This window comes from Nomia melanderi, chromosome 11 (genome assembly GCF_051020985.1).
Source record: "Nomia melanderi isolate GNS246 chromosome 11, iyNomMela1, whole genome shotgun sequence".
Lineage (NCBI taxonomy): Eukaryota > Metazoa > Arthropoda > Insecta > Hymenoptera > Halictidae > Nomia > Nomia melanderi.
This window is the reverse complement of record NC_135009.1, coordinates 8,333,250-8,349,031: the sequence shown is the minus strand read 5'-3', so window position 1 is coordinate 8,349,031 and position 15,782 is coordinate 8,333,250. Positions and strand designations below refer to the sequence as shown.

Here is a 15,782-nt window from a genome sequence, read left to right as displayed (position 1 = left end):
TACCAGCAGCTACGGAATGGTCTCGTTACATAGAGCACGACCTTAACGAAACCGGTCGCAGAAATCGATTTGCATGGTCGACTCGTTTCGATGAATTACGTCGCGCAATTCGTTCGCTTCCTACGTCGCGACGGAATCGAGGAAATGCTCCCGGAGAAGCAAACACGCGCTGTTTGTTCCTGTTATTCTTCTGTACCAGACGAATCTGCCTTCAATGATTTCGCGTTTAAATTTTCAATTTAATCATTGAAATTATTCGCGTAAGTGCCTAATATGAATAGAAATAGCAGAGAAATCAGAGAATAACTTCCAAAGCGTGTATAAAAATCTTCTAATTATAAAAATTGTATTATAATTTATTGAAAATACACAGAACTATGATGAATTATAATCAATTTCTGGTTGATGTAAACTTGTTATTTCACTGCTACATGAAACTAATAACACAAAAATTTGTTCTACACATCTGAACGAACGTATGTTACAACCAACTACATTCGTCATTCGTTTTTTATATTATTTTCATTGTAGGTCAAAATGGAAACTTGAAAAATATTTTACATTGCAATGAATTAACAAACACAAATGATGAGGAGTAAGTGTTATAAAATATTACGGTCAGACAGTTTCATTTCTGCAACACTTAGGTAATCTCCAATCCGAATTTTTCTGTTTTACCCATTTTATTAGAATCACTGATGTAGATCAACGTCAGGGGAACAAGCGTTCCTGCTGGAACAGTTGATGTACCATCTAATTAAAACAATTAATAAAACTCCTTTCTTGTTATTAGAGAAACACTTTTACTTTCACGATAAATACCTTATCCATTTCTGTTTCGACCAGTGATCGATATTTCTTTGGATATCCATACAATACGGTTCGTAAGTGTTCAGTTTATAATGAGTATAATTCGATCGACCATTTTGTCTGGTTCACTCGCTACACTCGGTTATTCTAGCTTATAATCTATACCTTACACTAGTTCTATAGAATAAATTGCCTCTGTCTGTGTATTATCCGTATCTCGTACAAGATTCATCGACTCTCAATCCCACGCAAATAATTATAATACCAAATCTTTTGCAATTGTATACTGTAATTACACAGTGACTCAGGGATTCAGTCAATTAAACCTCTGCAGACTTGATTACTTCAATACCTGTCGGCGAATACTATTTTACACGATACTTTCACAACGTATCGTTCGGACAAATATATATGACAAATAAGTGTCAGTCAACTTAGGAATTACCGTAGATATCGCATACAAAGGTATTCATACCACAATAAATAGAATTACAATTTAATTTACATTCTTTATACATAATATAGTTTAATGCAAGAATCTCCGGGCGAATTTATTGAAAAATTAGAAACCAGTTGATATACGTCGGCTATGGTTAAGGGATTGATAAATTCAAACAACGATTGAGAAAAGTAATTAACACGTTGACTGCCACAGTGGTCACCGATGACCGGAGTTTCCGAATTGCTGAAGAACAATTACAATAAAAAACTTGATTTTAAATCAAAATATTTAGTAACACAAGTAGCTAGACCATAGCGTAATATGACTACTGTTATACTAAATCATTAATATTTTCAATATCATTTACCTTTGTTATTAAAGAATGAGTATTACTATTCAAAGCGCTAGAAATTCTCGTGGCAGTCAACGTGTTAAAGAATTATGAAGGAGGGGATCGATCTTATGAGAGGATTATCCAATTCGAGAAGGATTACCAAGCTCCGAGATAAAAAGTATACTCCAGCTGAAATTTGAGTCTAAAGCTGTACGAACTGATTCACTGAATGAAAGGAGGATCTCTCTCTGCTTAGAGCACACACTCCTTTCACTAATTCTTAACACAATACTGCCCTTTTCCACGCTGCGACAGCCACTATCCATTCGCTTTTCAGTGGCCCCACTCTCGTTGTCTTCCTCTCTCGTGTCTTTCTTGCCAGCAACCACCTGTTGAAATTTCCCAGAGCTGGATCAACCCATTCATCAAAGACTCTCTCTTGCCTAACTTAGTTGCCCCAAAGTACGCGTCGTCTGGCTAAAATTCTTGAGGCTGGAAAGTCGTTCCATGGATCATCGACTGCTACGAAAGTTTCTCATTTGCGTTGAGTTTCTATGTTATTAGAATAGTTTTTTTAGAATGTGTATTTCTATAAAATAATCTTAAAAGTGTATCAAATCTTTTACCCTTGTGTCAATTTGACATGTGAAGAACTTATTAATACTGCCAAAATGACTCTTATTTATTCAAACAGGGTCCATTTTTGTATTTTTCTTGTATATGTGTCGAATGCAATAATGAATTTTAATCTCATTTTCTAAAGCTAATGAAATATATTTAACTCTTTGACAAACAATCGTACAACATTCTGTCTTGATTCATTATCAGGTGCTGAGCTCCACATTTTTGTCTGGGTACGAAAATAATCACAAATTTTAATTTCTAGAGTCTTCTACTCGGTACTCAAAGTGCCAAGCTGCGAAAATGAGAGATGAGCGTTAAAATCGGAAACAATTGAAAATACAGAAAAACCTCGATTAACCGAGTGGCTAAATTAAAAAAGTTCTCAAACTGTAAATCAAAGTTAACCGAGAATAAATTGCGAAAGCACTTACAGTAGTATCTCAATTAGACAAACCATTATTTCCCATGATCTAAATTACACTAATCTACCTCCAATTACAGTAGAACCTCCGATTATCCGATTAGATTCGGTTTACCCAATGCTCCAAATAAATGGAACTCGAAAAGGAACATTGTAGAATATATAAATAAAGCTCGATAGCACATATCCCAAAGTATAATTTAAAAATCTTATTATGTTCCCACTTAACCAAGACGATGTACAGTTTATATCATAGGAAATAGCAACTCTATTAACACGTTCGCAACCAGCGCCTATTTCAGTGACGGTCTCCTCAATTATAATATTTCTTCAATCCAATAAATCTTCTACACAAAATATTAGAGAAATGAATCTGAAACGAGTCATTGAGTTCCTAAGTATAATGTCGTATTTTATAATTTCTAATAACAATATCTATAGGATTAATTTCATTTTTATTATGTAAAATATGGGGTTACGGTCGTCATAAATATGCGATGCCGGTAGCGAACGCGTTAATCGAGGTCCTACTACAATTATCCACAATATGTCCCCAATCAACCTCGACTTAATCTTTCTCGCTTTGATGATTCACACTTATATCGTTACTGAAAATTCAATCATTTTCTGCGGTGACAAAAAAAGTGGTAACAAACGGAGCCCGATGCTCGTCACGCGCGGACGGTACACGCGAGAAGCCGGCGCGACGGTGGCCCGATATGCTCATTCATACTCGCCGTCAGCTGACGTCCACCGATCGCCGATGAATTACAATGCGCGCATGTGCGTAATGGCCGGCGAACACCGTCCCGGTTCCTCTCTCGTTGCACACGCGCTCCGCGGGCCGCCACGGTCCATGAACGGGGCTGTTTGCCCGGCCGCGACACGGGTTTCGATTAACATTTGACGGCGGAGAGGCACAGGCGCGATGATCGTGTCGTAATCGGTGTCGTTCTCTTGCGCGATCACGAAATCCGAGCCGACCGCGAACTTGGCTGTCTCGTTTTGCATTCAGGGTCACGCGGATTCAATGACGTGGATAACACGCGATCGTTCTCACGGTTGCATCCTAATTTTCTGCTCCTGCGATCGTTAATCTCGCCAAACAACTAATAACGACTAGGAAATGCTTTCGTAGTGATATGTGGAATTGATTTGGAGAATAAACCATAAGATACGAATATATGATAGTTTGATGATTGCTACGTATCCGGGTACCATTCTTCTGTTACCGGTAATTCATTGCTTCCGGGGTAATTGATGATTTGCAAGGAAACTAGAATACTATTCTTCTTTAGTAGTGATTATTCTGGTGAACTGATTATTTCTGAAAGAGATTCGTAAGAGATCTGTTTATCTCAGAAGGAACTTACAAGTTCTCTAGCGAAAGTATATCTAAAGAACGTCTGAATGAGCATGAACGACGTTAAGTTCTAGCTTATTCGAATTCGAACACTAAATAGAATAGAGTCTATTGAACAGAACATTTAGAACTTACAATCGAGCGTCTAAATTGCATAGTTAATTCAGGACACCGTTGAAATCTATTCATCTTTTGGTTAGCAACCCTCTTCAGTTGATCAGGTACCTGAACAAGTGGTTTCGAGGATAAGTGTGCTTTGTTTGCTGGAGAAGAAAGCGGATCCTAGTATTTTTCCATCTTTCGTTTCCTAGCATTCCCCTGTTTCCTCTACGTGACGCAAGCTTCCTGAGCCCCATTGCCAGCCGAGTATTATTCTATTGATGGCATCATGGAACCTTAACGAAGTTAGGGTCTTCGACGATGATCTTCGCGCGGCTAATCAGCCCTGACACTCTCGGCATCCCATTCGCCGCTGAAGGACGACTGAGGAATCCTTTTAAAATTCTAATTGTAAGGGATGGCGATGAGGGTCGCGTTTAATTGGTGACCTCGGATCCAATTCGCGATTGATGCCGCGGTGAAGTTGAAAGGAAAAGAAAGCAGTCATCTAACAAATATGTATCTCCAAATTTTTTTCGTTATGGTTAATGACCAATTTGATAATTAATCGAATTTTCGTAGATCAAACTTTTGCACCCGAGAAGTGACTCAGTCACCAATTGATTTGGTATAGCAAAATTAGAAAGTCTTATATATAACATTAAATTTTTTGTAATGTATCAATAAATGAAATATTGAAATAGCTTTGTTTCTTAGTTTATGTATATTTTCTCATTAGTTACTTTCAACGAATGTTGTCTATATTTTATCGAAAAGTGTTGAATACTTCTATTGAAAAAGTTTCAAGTGCAAAGGGTTGATTGTATCTTTGTGCGAATTTTATTAGAATTATTTGTTCATTAGTAACGATTGAATTGATTAACTCGTGACGAGACTCGAGAAATGGGATTTTAAACATTTCTTTAAATAATCATAAATCTCAGTTGTTTGGATTATTGAAATCAACGAAAAGAGAATTCATCGAGAAAAATCGATCTACGTGTTTCACTTTTGTTCAGCCTTGAGCAGTGTCAATTAGAAACGGCACACTAATTGCGTAACGCGTTTGCAATACACCAGAGAAACTTAGCTTTAATAATATTCTCTGTTGGGAATAGCGAGGCGTTAATTTTGAGCCAAGGAAAGGCCAAATAATACGCCGAACGTGTGCCTCGTCAAAACAGACGTCGCTAGATAATGTTAGGAAACGTTGGGTACGTCTGTTTGCGGATGATGTTAGCAGGCATCGATCATCCGCGCTGAATTTTAATGCGGTAATACGCCTATCAACGCTGAACCTGTGTATGTCAAGATGAAACATTTGAATAACTGTAGAATAATCGAAGTCGTGAATTCTAAAATAGTGCAAGTTCACTTTCTAAAAATTGCTTCTCTCTTTAAGCACGGAAAATATGATAAAATTCAATTCGCCATTTTCATTCTAATAAAACTGATATTTGATTGATAATTCCAATGCTTATAATAACAACTTGTTTATCGTTGTGCAATGTTGTTAATAACCGTTCGAATAAAAAAACTCGCCTCCCATAAATATACGTAGGATCTAAAAAAGAGCAGTATTACAAATTCACTTTTTACTGTTAGCTGATATCTTTATAGTGTGTATAATTGCAAACTAACTAAATAGATTCATTTCCTCTGTTGAATATTCTCTCAAAACATGAATCTCCATTAGACCATGTTTAAAATTGTACTTTTTGTGCTTTGCCGACTTGCATATTTTAGATGTGCATAAATTACTCGAATCATTAATACATCGCGTTCAAGTTGGTTTGAACAACAATTTTTTCCACGCTTCCAGTTATAAAAACTGTAATCAATTTAAAAATAACAATCGTATCGTTAATTTGATGCAATAAATATGCCACTCTTATGCACTTTTTTATTCAATTACCATTGTTTTAAAGGGAAACGAAAAAACGCGGGAAGCATTTACTCAGAACACGAATTAAAGGTAATTTAGTAAAAAATGCAGGTTTCCGGAAAATATTTTTCCCCTGCACTCGTTCAGGAAGCGAATATTCACGGCGGTCAATTAGTGCAGTTTTTATTGCATCCTTTCCTGCATTCTCGGCCGACGTTGTTCTTCCAACGAAGCAAACGGCCTTTCAACTTGCATCACTCGTAACAACGCCGTTAGTCAATGCGTTCAAATTCAACCGATTCGCGGCCACTTAGGCGTGAAGCAATTCGCGAAGCGATTCGATCAGTATTTAATTCACTCGGCACTTCCTCGTCGCCTAATAAAATCGGCGCATTACTGTCATACCCCTTTCACCATTTTTATAACATTTCACGGAATAATTTTTCGCGAGATTGTCACTTAACCGATCAATGTTTCTTTCGAGTCGCTGTTATTATACATACAAATAATTTCATACATAGGAATGCTTTATTAGAATATTCGAATTCCTGTTAATTTCATTTCAACCTCTCTTGTCATTACCTATCATTTTGAACCATTGAATTAAAATGTTATATATATTATATATTTGAGTGATTATCTAGAAAAGAAAATTAACTTAATAAAATCTTCGAGCAATTAGTAAAATCTTGACGTCCTCTAAAAGCTATACTTGTGAAATCCACATTGATATACAACTTGCAAAGACTTTGTACTCGGAGCAAATAATTCTACAAACTTTCAAGAATCAATTTCTAAAAATTCCAAAGGTGCAACCGCAAGTGATTATACTCTACAAAAAAACATAGTTTCTCATCACCGGTCGTGGATACGTTAATAAATAGACGGTTAATAAAGAATCACGCGGTGTCGAGATCATCAACATCGCCGAACCTGTTCACGAATGTGCTTCCGCGTGGATACGTCGTGATCGGCCGACAACATTTCGCTAATACCGATACCGAGTGGTGTCCGGGGCTTGATCGATGGGCTTGACGATAAATCACCGCGCGGAGGAACGGTAGTTGTTTTTTCTTCGGCTGGCTTTGGATCATCCCGAATCACATTTGTCCCGTGGCCGGCCGTTATCCATCCGTGGTAACTGTAAATTCGATCTTTCTCTTTCGCCGCGGACTGATCTGTCGATCATCTTATTTCGGTCCTGTCTCTTCTTCTTTTTTCCTTTTTGCGCCGTTGGCTTCGCGCGCGTCCTCCTCGTTTTTACGCGTTGGCCCGGCCCCGAGCGTCGATCCCGATCCATCATTCCCCAAGGTGGATCGTAACGGCAGGAAGTTAACGATCAGTTGCCCGGCGTTCATCACTCTCGCCTACGACGCGTCCTTTGATCGACGATCCGTTCGAGTTTTCTGCGGAAATCGTGTACTGTTCCTCTGGATCATCATTGCGGTACCGAACCATGCGTGAAAATGGCGGTTAAGTCGGATCGCTATAAAGCCTTTAAAATTTTCAGCTTTCATCTTGTTTTCTTCGATTCTTTGTTGAATTTTATATGGTCGATCGAATGGATTTTTGTTTGTAATATTGATTATCTTCTTTTTACTGTGTGCTGGATATGGAAGAATGACGTGTCTCAATTGTACAAATGGGGGAAGAATAATCGATTATAATTACAGAATTCATTACATTCGGAGAAATTAAATCATTTAGGAATTTTTATGAAGGATAATTTTATTAGTGGAATACATTAAAATCGTGTTCTGGTTTATAGTTTTGACTGAATATTCGTATCTTCGTAAACGTATCAAATTTCACACTTAAAAGTTTGTCCTCTTCTGAGGCGAACCCGTACGAGAACGGTCATTTTACGATTAAATTCTTAAGACATCGTAAAGTAATCTACCTTACATCATATTAACTCCGTAACCGTGAGCAAGTTTTTAATTTTTCGTTTTTTTTTACGTAATCTAGTTTTATTTGTTACGCAGATGCGTCTTAAGAATTACATAAAAACTAACTAACGGAGCAGACGATAACTAACTAATCAAAACAATAACCACCAAGAACCTAATAAAATATTCAACGGAGGTTAACACTCAATTAAGCGTGAATATTTTACAAAATATTTACGAATTACACGCTGTCCTCATGTGGAGGGTTGAACATCTTACCACACGTGTTTCATCATTTCCATTATCTCCAAATAAAATCCACTTGCACCAAGTGTTTCGCTCTTTTGATAGCCAAATCGTGAACCTTCAATTTTGATCGAATCCGATACAACAAGGAAAAGCAAAGAGAGAAAAACAAGCTAGCGTATTACATAGCGCCGGGGAGTTCCAGTCTTAATTGTCTTGTTAATATGTATCGCGTTATTATTCCGACTGGACTCGTCATTGAACGCTGCCGGTCGGTGTTGTGATTCGCGGCGGCGGGCGGCGGATTCACGCGGCGTCGTTAATCCACGACGGCGTAATCGCGTCACGTACCATCGGCACGAAAGGCGGGAGGAAGGGGAGAGTGTATCAGCCGACCGGCGTCGATTCTTCTCCTTTTTTTCCCTTTTCCGGCCGGTGTGCTAGCTCGCGCTGACTACCGACATTCAGATCGTCGTGAAAACCAAGCATTGTGTCTTGCGCTTCGCACCCGGACTGCTAATACGATGCCGCCTAGACCGAGACGCCGATCCCCGTGGCCGTGATCACCTGCCCTCACCTGATGCGCGATTATTTTTCGCCGTTCGGGAATCGTACGCCGGCTTTCTTCAACGGCGACGATTAGATAGAGGATCCTCACGCGAGAACAAATTTTTAAGAATATTTTTGAAATCGAAGTAATCGGATTGCGACGGAAAAAGGTTTTATTTGGACAATTTCGTAAACAGTTTTACCATTTTGAATATTTGGTTTTATATACTTGTTTGTGTAGGATGTACTTCGTGGAATCTTTTAGTTTTACATGTTGAAGGTAATGATTTTAATCCTTTGCATCCCTTTTCTTTGATTTTGGTAAATTGTTAATGGCGAAGCAATTTCGACGTGTTAATAGATTGTCATTTTTTAATGAATTTGAGGGACCAATGGAATGATTACGGTTTTATATGGGAATGTATGATTTGTTCGGGTTATAAGGCGGACGGGGTTTCTGTTTTACTAGACAAGTTAGAGAAATATTTCAGGAAGTAGAATTCAAGTGAAAATCTGGAATTGGCCCTCTCATTTAATTGACTCATTTAATTGACATATCAATTCATCGTTATATGAATTCAAATTGTTAAGAACATAATCAGAAAAACAAAATTACGATAGGAAAATGTTTTTTCCAATAAATATTATAAAAAGCACTGCACTTTCGATATTTTGTATACCTTTTCGTGCATTTTGTACAACTACGTACTCTCAAATTTCCTAGAAATGCATAAAAATCCGCATTTCACTGATCAATTTTGAGATATTCAATCGTAGACATTGATTGATAGAGAGTGACCTCTTGTTATGAGAACATTCTAATCTTTTTGACACGCTATTGCGTGTTACGTACTAATACGCGTTCGTTGTGTATACTCGCGCCGCTGAAACAATAGGACGATTTAGCGCGTTATGGATCTCACTGGTTAGAGAAATGATTCACTGCGTAAGGTATAACGTGGCTAGGATGACTAACTCGCATGGCCATCAAAGCAGTCTTTTTTTCTGAACCGTTTAATAGCTGAAATCCTTCCTTCTCGTTGATCGATGTATTTTTTCGCGTAACATTTTTATCGAACGTTTCAACAGTTGCTACGGTATTATCCTTGAATCGCAAATTACTACGATTAAAATTTCCACACGGGTTTTAAGTGTTTCCATGAAAAAATGGGAAAAAACCTTTACATCTAATAAAGTCAAGATAAAAAGTAATCCTCGGAATATTTCTGTCGATACTGTTGCATATCTGTAACACACTGAATTATGGTCCCGTGTAGCATTGAGCTTCATTAAAATTGAAGGACGAAGAACTTCGCGTTCTATGCGCTAAAATAGATCCGAACTAGATCTTTTTCAATGTTGAAACAGAGATTTCAAAGCGCGGGACAGAAAACATGATCATAAATGTATTAAAAACATTGATATTTAAATAATGTCCAAGCAGTGCATTGAATCTTCCATATAATAGAAAAATTATAAATTATTCTTCTTAGTAAAAACTACTTTTCAAACACTACACAAGTATCTAATCGAATTATAAATTATTACCGTTTCCATTATCTTCCCAAACAACCAAAAATATGCGTTTCACTTCCTATATTTAATGTACGAGAATAATATTTAATTTAAAAGAATCGAATAATATTGACGTTTGTTAAATTCTGTTCAAAATGTTCATCACGAGTCTGACACGTTATAAGGCAAGGGGTTAAGTATGGATTTGATTTGATTTTTACATTACCATAATTTTTCTCATATACTCAAAAAAAATCTTCTGTACTGAAACTCAAACTAAAGTTAACACTAAAACTGCTGAGCAGTTGAATTGACTTTTCAAAATTCCCCTATAGAAAGTTCAAGGGTGCATCTATTGGGACTTTAACCCTTTGCACTCCGAACCATTCTGGACGTTGGCTCCCAGCTACTCAGCGCGCCTTTGCGGCAGAAACGTGCATTTACGAACCCGCATATTATTTAGTATAGTTTTGGAACCAAGTAACGTATTATAATGATATTGGACTTATATGAATTGGTTGACATCAAGGAATGTATATTTGCAAAAAAATCAATATTTTATTTTTTATAATTTTGTACAGTGTGATAAACCGTTCTTCCGTATCACTTTCATCGCTATCGCTATCTATCACTGCTATCGTTTGCTTCTACATTTAGTCTTTCTAACATATCTGCATAAACGTCTATCTGGAGCTCATCTTCACTACTACTTGTGTCATGAGACTCATTCGTGTTTGAACGCTTAGCCATTGTTCTAATAAAAAAAAATGAATAAATACATGGGTTTAAAACTTCTAATTGTTATTACTAACTCACAAAATGATATTTACCAAAAGAACTTTTACCAAAAGAACTTATTTACAAAGAGAAGAATCACTTTTCCGATTTTCTCACTCGTTAGATCTATCTATGCCGCTTGACGCTTCAAACCAGACTGAGCTCAGCTTTAAAAATCTTTTCCTCCAGTTTTAAATTTGTTTATTTATATTTACAAATATAAATATTCTACAAACTCTCCTTATCGCCCTTTTCAAGTGGCGCCGAGAAGTGCTCGGACCGTCGTGAACACGCTTCTCACGTTCTCTTCTGACACAAAACCCGCTGACATTTTTTTTATCTATCTCAGTAATTTTACTATATTTTGGTTTAATTTCTTGTGCCATTTCAAGAGAAAACTTCAGGGAAACATGCATGTCTCAAAAAGTTGCGCTGAAATAACTTAATTCCCCGTAATCACTAATAAACTTTAATGTCCCCTGAGAGGGGACATCCGAGTGGTATGCTAGAATTACGATGTCCCCTGAGAGGGGACAACGGAGTGCAAAGGGTTAATTAACTTACAAGTCAGTTTGCGTATCGCTAAGTCGATTTCATCTATAATTTCTCGGAGGAACGTCTGTTATCTTTTTAATCATTGCAAAAACAAGACATCAGGAACGGGTCATTTTAATCTGTCTAGTAGTTTTAGCGTTAATGCTATCAAGTTAATCGATTAACTATTTACGGAGCGGCGATGCGCAAGCGGCGACCAAGGATTTACCATAAGGATGGACGGCTCGGTTCCCTCTATGGAATCATCCTCGCTTAAATTGAAATTGTGACAACGAACGCGTCACTTTTCATTCAACCCTCGGGGAATGGCTGACACAGGTCGGTTCTCGTAGGGCTCACTGGACGACGGAAGTAAGCGTCTGTCCGACGAGACGGATGCCCGAAAGAAAGTTCTCGAAGTCAATTCCGTAATGGTCGGCGTAGCATTGAATTCAATTGAATAATGGGGCCCGACGTCGGTGGGGAGGGGGGAACGGGCGCGAAAGGCAGCCGCCCCGATCATTATCCATCATTCGGCCGATTATCGTGATATTCCCGCGGCATTCGCCTTTATCGCCGTTATTCAACGCGTCGGCCGGGAGTGTCGAGAGCGCAAAACACACACACACACACACTTTCGCGCGCGCGAAAGAAACTTCGAGACGACGAACTCGGGATCCACCTTCACCGTCATCGTCAACGGCGTCATCCTTTCTTTCTCCTTTTTTTCATTTTTATCCTTTAACCCCTTGTCCTACGATTTACTTCTCAACTATGATCAATATAACTACTTTGTCGTTAATATATATATATTAATATAATCTATATTAATCTATGCTCCAAAGTATGACAATTAATGATAGAAGAATAAAATTTAATTCTCAAAGAATCGAATAAGATTGACGTTTGTTAAATTCTGTTTAAAATGTTCATCACGAGTTTGACACGTTATAAGGCAAGGGGTTAAGTATGGATTTGATTTTATTTTTACATTACCATAAACGTGTAGTTTCACGGATCGCTATGTGAAATACCGTGAATTTTGAAACCAGTGAAATTTGATGTAGTTCATACTGTCGCTATGTAGAGATATTTAACACAGATATTAGAGTCGTTTATTTTGAAAGTGGCTTAAGACCATTTTCCAAAGAAATCAACTTAATGCTTATAACAATTCCAATTCTATATTATCCTCTTATTTTTTAACAGTTTATTGTCTTTTTTTTAATGGGATTACGTCACCTTCAAACTAAACGGCTCATTACACCATCGTTAACATCGCTAAAACTAGCTACAGAGAACGACAGCCTCGACAGAGGCGCGGGGGAGAGAGAAAACAGAGGCCGATACAATAGTACGGTCTGTCAGACCGCTATTGTCCGTTTATTACACGTTTCGCTGAAACGAACGTTGACGTGATTAGCTACGGAGACGAAAAATGTATGTTTGCGCTTGAACCTTACTACGCTCCTTCACTTATTTATACAGTTTGAAATATTATTTTAAGGAATTGGAGTATGTAGATTAATAGCAAATTTCGTATAATAGTTTTGAATTGATATTATCCTGGATAAAATGAGTTTGTGACCAACTCGGAAAGTATTGGCGAACGAAATGGTGTTAAAAATGAGAAAGTGAGATGGGGTCAATAAAACCCGAGCAGTACAACAGGATTAATTGCAAACGAAATGGTTAGTAACATTACAGTTTTAGTAGTAATCGTTAATTAAATTTTACCGAATGTTCTGTTCTGATGAGGGCAGTTGATGTTCCGAAATCCTTCGAGGAGGAAAATTGTATCAGTTATAAAAATTGTAACTGATATTCGTCCTTACACTTGAATATACATGCGTGAAGTGTGTTGATGTAAATTTCTAGATTTTTCCATGTAGAAGATACTCGTTACGGACATATTCAGCTAGTATAGTGGCAAAATGATTAATAGCGGAACAACACTATATAAGTTAACGTAATAAACGACATAATGCAGATTTAAGAGCTCGAGGCGCAACGATAGAGCACGAGAGAGGCAGAATATGGAATAATGACGTTGTAAAATAGCCTACGTATGTGTTCCATTCGAGCACCGGAGGGAAATAAATGGCGCGTGTGCGACGGTGTTAATAAATTCGATCTAGAAGAAAGGAACGATACTCTGCGATTATTATTAGGGTATCTATAGACTGATGCTTCTCTGTCTCTTGCTTAACAGGAAGTCGGTCATCTCTTACGGCCGCAGTTAACATCCCGGTATACGTTGTTACCGTTTTGTTTGATTGCGGGCGTTTCGATCACGCCGGCAACATACAATTACGATAAACCTACCTGCATAATAATAGATACGCAATACTGTTACTCAATAATACTATTCTACATTAAATTCAGTAAACGTACATATATATTTAGAAAATTACCATAGAAATGATTTTTCAGTATCAATTAATCACTGAATATCAACAAACTCCTTCTTAACTCATAGTAAAAATTACTAAATTATTATTTAAATTCTCATTTACAAATCACTTTCCTATTTTATTCACAATCCATTCCCCTTCTTTCCACTTCGATGCACTCAAGAAACAAAAATCCTCGTAGATTACAATGATCAGAAATCATCAACCATTTCGTCACTCCATTATTTAATCAATCAACTGTTTCGGCAAGTATACTCGTCATAAAGGAACGACAGGGTTTTGTATTATAACGAGTATACTCGACGAAACAACTATAACTTACCAGCGACACATTTTGGTACATATTTTTTGAAGCGGTCGCAGCAGCTACTTGGTTAATCAAGAATGATCTTACATTATAGACCGTGTAATAAGAAATATACCACTGTATACACGTCGAAAGATAAAAGGAAGTACACCCGAACCGAATAAGACAGTGTGAACAATCCCTCGGTCAGCGAAGTGCACACAATCTCAGCGTTCGTTCCACGATCTCCGATTCGCTCGAACGAGATCTCGGTGATCTCATCCGTGGAAAAATTCTCGAAGAAGGACAATCGGGGATCGAGATCGGGGGCTCCAGTATCTTGAGCGTCGATCGCCGGCCAGATCTACCGTTAACGATCGCCACGCTCCATTAAATACGCGGCTCAGCTAATTACCGATTCCCCGTGCCCGCTCCGTTTCGCGTGTAGCATTGGCTGCGCGAGCGCGCGTGCAATGCCTTCGCACCCCGGACACCGCCCCGATCCACCACGGTGTATCGATCTACCGGGGATCTAAATATAACCGGTGCGACATCAGTGGCCTGGATCCGATCGAAAGCAAACACGGAAGATTCGCGGCGTTCCGACCGCTTCTTGCGGGGTAATTGCACGGATCCATGGATCGGAGGCGGTTGCCCGGCAGCCACTGGCAGCCACCAGCCACGATCGATCGACTGGAATCGATTTACGAGTTGCTCTCGGCACGTCTTCCGATAACATCGGGTATTTTATTTGTTTATTTAGATGTTACGGGAAGCAGTACTCGTTAGAATACAAATCAGAAACAAAAATAGTTGATGGACGTAAATGCAAGTGAAGACAGGATAAAATAAGGTGTGAGATAGTTATTTCGATGCATTGTACATTTGTGTTATCAAAGAGTCGGTTTAATTATAGAAAACGTTCGACTTGTTACAATCCATGTTTCTAGACTGATTTGAATTTCTGTGAAATATATGGATGGAATACTCTATTTACTTTATTAATAGCGGTTCCCACGAGCCAAACATTTCTTTCAGTTTACGTTGAACATTTAATAATGATTTTTAAAAGTAACCGAGATATTAGCTTGAAACCGGTACAAGTTTTAATCCTTACACCCCTTTAACCCTTCGTACTCGAAAATTTTTCATTAGAAATATTCAACATTTTCTCATATTACATAGACGACATTCTTTGAAACTAACTAACGAGAAACCATAGGTAAACTAAAAAACAAAGCTATTTTATTTGAATATTTCACATATCGATGCATTACACGAAACTCAATATTACATAGAAACCTGTCTAATTTTTCCGTATGAAATCAAGCAGCGAGAGTCGTCTCTCGAATCTAAAGGGTTCATTTTTACTTTATTCGTGATTGATCTTTCGTCGAAGTACTATATTAATGTGTAATTGGTCCTGAATGGGTTAATGAAAGTTCGAGGAAGTTTTGAAGAGCTAAGCGTCTTCGCGAAGCAGTATAGTGCGAAGTGTATCGAGCCTTCCTTCTAAGATCGATCGGCCGCGGTGGAGAATGTTCTCCAGTCGAACTCGCAGGAATTGCGAGCAAACAGGAGGGAACTGGGCGTG

General features: G+C 38.0%; 1 protein-coding gene and 1 long non-coding RNA gene across 11 annotated transcripts in view; one reads left to right on the top strand and one right to left on the bottom strand.

Moving 5' to 3' along the window:
- S6KL (ribosomal protein S6 kinase like) overlaps positions 1 to 15,782 on the top strand; it is a 66,457-nt gene that overhangs the window by 29,957 nt on the left and 20,718 nt on the right. The window lies entirely within an intron of this gene.
- LOC143175110 (uncharacterized) lies at positions 505 to 3,513 on the bottom strand. Of its 3 annotated transcripts, XR_012999753.1 has the most exons (4): positions 2,642 to 3,513; positions 2,213 to 2,502; positions 823 to 2,138; positions 505 to 753 (listed from the first exon to the last, which is right to left on the bottom strand). It is a non-coding gene; the product is annotated as an uncharacterized LOC143175110 (long non-coding RNA). The 3 variants fall into 3 exon arrangements; XR_012999752.1 differs by having other exon boundaries at positions 2,213 to 3,513; XR_012999754.1 differs by having other exon boundaries at positions 505 to 732; positions 2,213 to 3,513.